Source organism: Piliocolobus tephrosceles, unplaced genomic scaffold (assembly GCF_002776525.5).
Source record: "Piliocolobus tephrosceles isolate RC106 unplaced genomic scaffold, ASM277652v3 unscaffolded_108, whole genome shotgun sequence".
Classification (NCBI taxonomy): Eukaryota; Metazoa; Chordata; class Mammalia; order Primates; family Cercopithecidae; genus Piliocolobus; species Piliocolobus tephrosceles.
Genome location: NW_022291865.1, coordinates 172,762 through 181,057, shown reverse-complemented (window position 1 = coordinate 181,057; position 8,296 = coordinate 172,762). Strand labels below are relative to the sequence as shown.

The 8,296-nt window shown below is 42.5% G+C and overlaps 1 protein-coding gene and 1 pseudogene across 2 annotated transcripts in view; one reads left to right on the top strand and one right to left on the bottom strand.

Moving 5' to 3' along the window:
• The window catches only part of LOC111529502, a 2,880-nt pseudogene extending 527 nt beyond the window's left edge, over positions 1-2,353 (bottom strand).
• Positions 1-8,296, top strand: part of LOC113219835 (CTD small phosphatase-like protein 2) — a 110,306-nt gene that overhangs the window by 26,443 nt on the left and 75,567 nt on the right. The window lies entirely within an intron of this gene.

Below are 8,296 nucleotides of genomic sequence, written 5' to 3'. Positions count from 1 at the left end.
ACTCATGGCAAGCTCGGCCTCCCGGGTTTACGCCTTTCTCCTACCTCAGCCTCCTGAGTAGCTGGGACTACAGGCGCCCGCCACCTTGCCCGGCTAGTTTTTTGTATTTTTTTTAGTAGAGACAGGGTTTCACCGTGTTAGCCAGGATGGTCTTGATCTCCTGACCTCGTGATCCGCCCGTCTCGGCCTCCCAAAGTGCTGGGATTACAGGCTTGAGCCCCTGCGCCCAGCCAAAACATCTTTATATATCCAGCCAGTAAGTTAAAATAGTTAACAAGAAAAAAATACAAAATATTGATGTTTTTTAAAAGGCGTATTTCTGTAGATTTGCCATCAGTCTCTTGGCCACTCAGCTTCATGCCATTCATCATCCGACAGGCTCTCAGCCACCTCTGGCGACTCAAACTTAACCAAACCACACCCCTTGGACTTCCCATTCTTCATCTTGATGTTGGCTTATTGCATGTGGCCATATTTGTTGGTTTGATCATGTAAAATCCAATGGGAGATTTCTCACAAATACCTGGTAGGCTTTCCTGGCCATCCCCAGGAGCATAACCTCCAGCCTCACCAAAGGACCCTGCCAGGTTTCCTGCAGAGCGCAGTCAAAGCTGACATGGCCACCACCACCCATGGCTAGGCCCATACACCCAGTCTCAGCACCCAGTGTCTGGCCCATGGTGGGACCCATGCACTCAAGGCTGTTAATGCCCATCCTCTCCAGGCTGTTGGCACCCGTCCACCCCAGGTCCATCCAGATATTCCAGGTTGTTGGCACCTGTGTGCTCCAGTCCAGTAGCCAAGTGATCCATCATGGGGCCCATAGGCTCCAGGCCAGCCCCCATGCCTGCAGGAACCATGCACTCCACACCAGAGCCCATGTGCTCAATGGTTGGTCCACATGGTCAGCGGGAGCAGCTGTGCCCTTGAGGCTGAAGCCCATGCTGGCACCCACGTGTTTCAGGCCGGAGCCACTGCCCTCCATGATCTCACCCATGTGCCGGATGCTAGAGGCCATTTAGTCAAGGCCCAGCAGGCCCATGCACTCCATGCGGGAGCCTTTGTGCTCCACGAAGCCCATGCGGTCCGTGACCAGACCCATGCGCTGCATCTTGGAACCCACAGGATCCACATTGTGGCCCAGGCCTGGACTCATGCATTCCATGCCGGCACCGCCAATGTGGTCAGTGCTTGGGGCTCATCCTCTCGATTTCGGGGACGCTGCCTCCACCTCCACTTCCCCTCTGCTTTGTAGTGATCTTCCCTCTCCTCAGTGTATTACTAAGATTTCGTTTATTCTACCCATGTTCATCCCAGATCCAAATTGACCCACATTTTCCATACCACCACCACCACCGGGTTCCCTCCTCCATTTCTACCATTTTTTCCAAATCCATGCCCTCCATTCTAATTTCTGCAGGCCGTATGTTTCCCATTCCAATGCCTTTATTCAGGTGATTGGCATTGATAGTCTGCCTTCCTGGTCCTAACGCTGTTCCAGTACCACCAAGGCCATAGAGAAGCTGCAGATGCTCAGGAGGGAAAAAAAAATTCTTTAGTAAGGCGGTCTCATCCATCTTACCTGTGTTAGTCTATCACATAGCAGTTGAGCATTGAATGTAGATATAGCTTGCACAGCTTCAGTGGACTGTTCAAAAGTAACAGTGCCCATTCCATGATTTTTTTCATCTTTATCCTCAAGAATGTGCTCAGAACACCACATCAGCCATACTAAAATATTTCCTTCAGTTTCTCCCAGCCAGCTTTATAATTCTGATTTGCTACAAATATTGTGCTTCCAACTCTTTCTGCCTGTAATACATATACAGGCAGAATCAGTCTGTTAACATATTTAATCAGTCTCTTAACATATTTACTGGATGTCTGCATAGAAGTACAATTCAAACCCCTTGCAATGAAAATACTATCAATATGATTGGGAAGATTAAACACAGGATAGGTAGACAAATTGACAGATAATGGTGATGAAGATGGATTAGAGATAGATAGATAGATAGATAGATAGATAGATAGATAGATAGATAGATAGATAGAGATAGATAGATAGATAGATAGAAAGAAAGAAAGAAAGAAGATAGATACCTGAATGGATAATCTCATTTGGGATGTTAAAATTATTTAAGATACTAGGTGAGATATTAATCATTTCTGGGCCACTTGGTCTCATACCTGTTACACCAGTGGTAGCCATCACGTTTTGCATTGCTCTCCTGGCATGTTCACCATCAGTATCTTCTTTCACTTTCAGTGGTCTTCCACTCAGACTATGCTTGTCTAGGACTTGAATAGCTTTTTTTATGTTTTATTCCATCTTGAATTCAATAACAGCACATCCCCTGAATTGCCTTCAGTGCCCATTGCCCAGGCTGTAGTGCGGTGGCATGATCTCGGCTCATTGCAACCTTTGCCCCCCTGCCTCCAGGGTTCAAGTGATTCTCGTGCCTCAGCCTCCCAGGTAGCTGGGATTAGAGATAGGTACCACCACGTCTGGCTAATTTTTTTGTATTGTTGGTGGAGACAGGGTTTCGCCATGTTGGCCAGGCTGGTCTCAAACTTCTGAGCTCAGGCAGTCCTCCCACCTTGGCTTCCCAAAGTGTTGTGATTAGAGGTGTGAGCCACCATGCCTGGCCTCAGTTCAGTATAAGAGTTTTTTGGTTAGAACTCATTTAAGGCGAAACACCGTGTCTACTAAAAGTACAAAAAGTAGCCAGGCATGGTGGCACTAGTCTGTAATCCCAGCACTTTGGGAGGCTGAGAAGGATGAATCACTTTGAGGTTTAGCCAACATGGCAAAACCCTGTCTCTACTAAAAATACAAAAATTTGCCAGGTGTGGTGGTACATGCCTGTAATCCCAGCTACTTGGGAGGATGAGGCCGGAGAATTGCTTGAACCCAGGAGGTGGAGGTTGCAGTGAACTGAGGTTATTGTTGCTGCACTCTTGCCTAGGTGACAGAGCGAGACTGTCTCAAAAAAAAAAAAAAATTATTATTTGTTTACATTTGCATTATAAAAATAATGATCCTTATGTCTCCTTAAGTATTCCGTTAGATTCTACATTACTTTTCCTCGGGAATGCTACCTGAGGTGTTTTTGCTCAGTTGGAGTGGTTGAATTAAGAACATTTTTCGGCCGGGCACGGTGGCTCAAGCCTGTAATCCCAGCACTTTGGGAGGCCAAGACAGGCGGATCACGAGGTCAGGAGATCGAAGACCATCCTGGCTAACACGGTGAAACCCCGTCTGTACTGAAAAATAAAAAAACTAGCCGGCGAGGTGGTGGGCGCCTGTAGTCCCAGCTACTCAGGAGACTGAGGCAGGAGAATGGCGTAAACCCCGGAGGCGGAGCTTGCAGTGAGCTGAGATCCGGCCACTGCACTCCAGCCTGGGTGACAGAGCGAGAGTTCGTCTCAAAAAAAAAAAAAAAGAACATTTTTCAATTTTCGTGTTTCAGATTTTTAGAAAAAAGAGGGAATTGGAGGTAACCTATAAATATAATTTTTTTTTTTTTTTTTTTGAGAGGGAGTCTCGCTCTGTCGCCCAGGCTGGAGTGCAGTGGCCGGATATCAGCTCACTGCAAACTCCGCCTCCCGGGTTTAGGCCATTCTCCTGCCTCAGCCTCCCGAGTAGCTGGGACTACAGGAGCCCGCCACCTCGCCTGGCTAGTTTTTTTTGTATTTTTTTAGTAGAGACGGAGTTTCACCGTGTTGGCCAGGATGGTCTCGATCTCCTGACCTCGTGATCCGCCCGTCTCGGCCTCCCAAAGTGCTGGGATTACAGGCTTGAGCCACCGTGCCTGGCCAAATATAATTTAAATTACATAGTTTTACTTTTTTTTTTTTTTTCACTTAAAATTAGCAAACATTTTAAATATTAAAAATTTTGATTTGGAAGATTTAGTCATATAGACACTCTTTGTACACTGCTAGTTCAAACCACTTTTCGGAAAGCAGTTTGTTAGTATTTCTAGAGATACCACCAAATTTTAACAATCTTTAAACTTGTAAATTCACTTCTAAGAAACTGTCTTAAGGAAAGAATCAGAAATGTAGACTGAAATTTATGTGGTTATTTCATTTGAGGTGATGTTAGTAATTTTTTTTTTTTTTTTTTTTTTTTTGAGATGGAGTCTCGCTCTGTTGCCCAGGCTGGAGTGCAGTGGCTGGATCTCAGCTCACTGCAAGCTCTGCCTCCCGGGTTCATGCCATTCTCCTGCCTCAGCCTCCCGAGCAGCTGGGACTACAGGTGCCCGCCACCTCGCCCGGCTAGTTTTTTGTATTTTTTAGTAGAGACAGGGTTTCACCGTGTTAGCCAGGATGGTCTCGAACTCCTGACCTCGTGATCCGCCCGTCTCGACCTCCCAAAGTGCTGGGATTACAGGCTTGAGCCACTGCGCCCGGCCGATGTTAGTAATTTTGAAACAGTTTATTTTCCAACAAGTCAGTGATCAAATAATGAAACGTTTATCTGTATATTGAAATATTACATGACCATTAAAAATTATATTCTTACTCTGTGTTTTGTTTTTTTTTTGTTGTTGGTTTTTTTTCTTTTTGAGACTGAGTCTTACTCTGTCACCCAGATTGGAGTATAGTGGTGCAACCTTGGCTCACTGCAACCTCTGCCTCCGAGGTTCAAGTGATTCTCCTGCCTCAGCCTCCCAAGTAGCTGGGATTACAGGTGCCTGCCACCACGCCCGGCTAATTTTTGTATTTTTAGTAGAGACAAGACGTTTCACCATGTTGGCAAGGCTGGTCTCGAACTCCTGACCTGAGATGATCTGCCTGCCTTGGCCTCCCAAAGTACTGGGATTACAGGTGTGAGCCACTGCCTCTCGCCAATATTCTCAAATTTTTAAAACAACATTGGTAAAATATTGGTAAAAGGGGGAAAAACCAGATAATACATGTAGTATAATTATAAATATTGATTAAAATATTTATACATATTAAACAGACTAATATACCCACATTATCAGTCATCTCTGGGTTAAGGAATTATGGGATATTTTATTTCATGTTTTACTGTCTTTTTGTTTCTTGTTTTGGAGACAGGGTCTCATTCTGTTGCCCAGGCTGGAGTGCAATGGTGTGCCATGGCTCACTGCAGCCTCAGCTTCTGAGGCTCAAGTGATCTTCTCACCTCAGGCTTCCAAGTCGCTGGGACTACAGGTGTGCACCACCATGCCCATATAATTTTTTTGTTTTTATTTTTTGTAGAGACTGGGGTGTCTCCCTGTGTTGCCCAAGCTGGTCTATAATTCCTGGGCTCAAGCAGTCCTCCTGCCTCAGCCTCCCAAAGCCCTGGGATTACAGGTGTGAGTCACCACGCCCAGCCTAAAGTTTTTAAATGATGTATATTTTATAATCAGAGAAAAGGGTCAATATGTACACCAAAAATAAGAATTTTTCCAACTCTTAAGGAATCAAGAGTGAATTTTGTTTTATGTAAATAATTACATATATCTCTCACTGGATTGTTGTATGCCTGGCACATGATTAATATGTTTTCACTGCAGTTTTTCCCTGAGTTTGGGTCATACTTTACTATTTCTATCATGTCTTATAATTTTTTTGTTGAAAACTGGCCGTTTTAGATAATATTGTAGCCACTCTGGATTCATGGTTTTTCTCCCCTCAAAGGTTGTTTAGTAGTAACTTCCATAGGCAGAAAAAAATCTATGGAATTTAATCTCCCTGCAGTATGCAACCACTGATGTCTCTACTTAATTATTATTTTTTGTTTTTAAATATTTTTGCTTTTATTTTTAAACCTGGCTTACTAAAGCATACCTCCCTATATATTTGCATAGCCTAGTGGTCAGCTAATGATTGGACCAATGATGAGCCCAAATACCTCGAACACAGACCTCAGCTGTAAAACTTTTAAACTAGTAAATTCACTTCTAAGAAACTGTCTTAAGGAAAGAATCAGAAATGTAGACTGAAATTTATGTGTTTATTTCATTTGAGTTGATGTTAGTAATTATGAAACAGTTTATTTTCCAGCTAGTCAGTGATCAAATAAATTATGAGACATTTATATTGAAATATTGAAACATTTGTATTGAAATATTACATGACCATTAAAAATTACATTCTGTAAAATTTTGACAAAAAGATACTCCTTTAACATTAGAAGATGTTTCCTTTCTCCAGGGCAAAATCTGTTTTGCTTGTTTTCTGTATAGATTATTTTTGTCCCTGATAAAGTTTTTTTAATACTGTCATTAAATATGTATTATTTTGTGTCTGCCATTGTTTACCATGTCTGTGGGATTATTTCATGTTTGTTTATGATAGGAGTACTTGTTCGTTTCTGATGCTGATTAATATTCACTTACATGAAAACACCACAGTATTCATCTTTCTCTTTTGGGGCATTTTTGTTGTTTCCAGTTTGGAACTGGAAACAGCCTTATTGTGTGAATAAGGCTGTCAGGAACATTTTTGTAAAAATACATTGTGAATGTGTTTACATTTCTCTTGGATAAAAATTTAGAAGTGAAATCACTGAGTCAAAGAGTTTGGTGTATAATTATTAGACATTACCCTATTTTATCAAAAAACATACATCTGTAACATCAGCATATAAGACTTCTCTTTATTCTCCATCATTGTTACTATTTAAATTTGTCATTCTTTTTAATTTTTGCGATTTTAGGAGGTACGAATTGGCATACCTTTGGGGTTTTAACTTAAAAATCTTTTTTTTTTTTTTTTGAGACGGTGTCTCACTCTGTCGCCCAGGCTGGAGTGCAGTGGCCAGATCTCAGCTCACTGCAAGCTCCGCCTCACATGTTTGCGCCATTCTCCTGCCTCAGCCTCCAGAGTAGCTGGGACTACAGGCGCCCGCCACCTTGCCCGGCTAGTTTTTTGTATTTTTAGTAGAGACGGGGTTTCACCGTGTTAGCCAGGATGGTCTCGATCTCCTGACCTCGTGATCCGCCCGTCTCGGCCTCCCAAAGTGCTGGGATTACAGGCTTGAGCCACCGCGCCCGGCCTAAAATTCTTATGAATAATATTAAGTATCATTTTCTATGCTATCACCAGTCATCTAATTTTTATGAAATAATTTCTTATATCTTTGCCCGTTTTTTCTGTTGGCTTGTTCTTATTGTGTTGTGGGACTTTATATATTTTACATACAAGGTCTTTGTGATATGTGCGTTTTGTGAATATTCTACCGGTTTGCTGCTCGCCTTCTTATTTTCCTAATGATGTATTTTGGTAAACGGCAGGTTTTTAATTTTTATGAAGTCCAGTTTGTCCAGTTTTTTTCTTTATGATTATTCTTTAAACAAGACCATATCAGTTGCAAAGAGATAAGTTTCACCTTTTTTTCTTTTTAATATGGATTTCTTTTATTTTTCTTGCATAACTGCCTGCTTAGAACTTCCAGTAAAATGTTGAAAAGCAGTGGTGAAAGGGGCCATCTTTGTCTCGTTCCTGATATTAGAGGGACAGCATTCAGCCTTTTACTGTGTATGATAGGTCCTGTGGGTTTTTCATAAATACCTTTTTATTATGTTGAGAAGGTTCCTGTTTGTTTTTCATTTGTTGATTATTTTTAATATGAAAGGGTATTGGATTTGATCAAATGCTTTTTCTGCATTAATTGAGATGATCATGTGGATTTTTTTTTTTTTTTTTTTTTGAGACAGACTCTCACTGTTGCCCAGGCTGGAGTGCCATGGCACGATAATTGGCTTACTGTAGCCTCAACCTCCCGGGCTCCAGTGATCCTTCCACCTCAGCCTCCCAGGTAGCTGGGACTACAGGCATGCGCCACCATGGCCAGCTAATTTTTGTATTTTTTATAGAGATGGGGTTTCACCATGTTGCCCGGGCTGGTCTTGAACTCTTGGGCTCAAGCCATCCACCTGCCTTGGCCTCCCAAAATCCTGGGATTACAGGCATGAACCACTGTGCCCAGCCTGGTTTGAAGCCAGGCACTGACTTCTCATAGCTGTGAAAGTCCTAGATGGCATCTGTTTCCAACAGAAAGCTGTTTCGTCTACTTAGAAAATCTGTTGTTTTAGTATAGCCACCTTCATCAGTGGACATAGTTAGATCTTCTGAATAACTTGCCTCCAGTTTTATATTAGCACCTGCTGCTTCACCTCACTTTGCACATCTGTATTATGGAGACAGCTTCTTTCCTTAAACCTCATGAACCGAACAATGCTAACTTCAAATTTTTCTTGGGCAACTTCTTCACCTCTGGATTAGCTTTGGTTTAAGTGAATGCTGTGTCTGGTTTGATCTTATAGCCAGA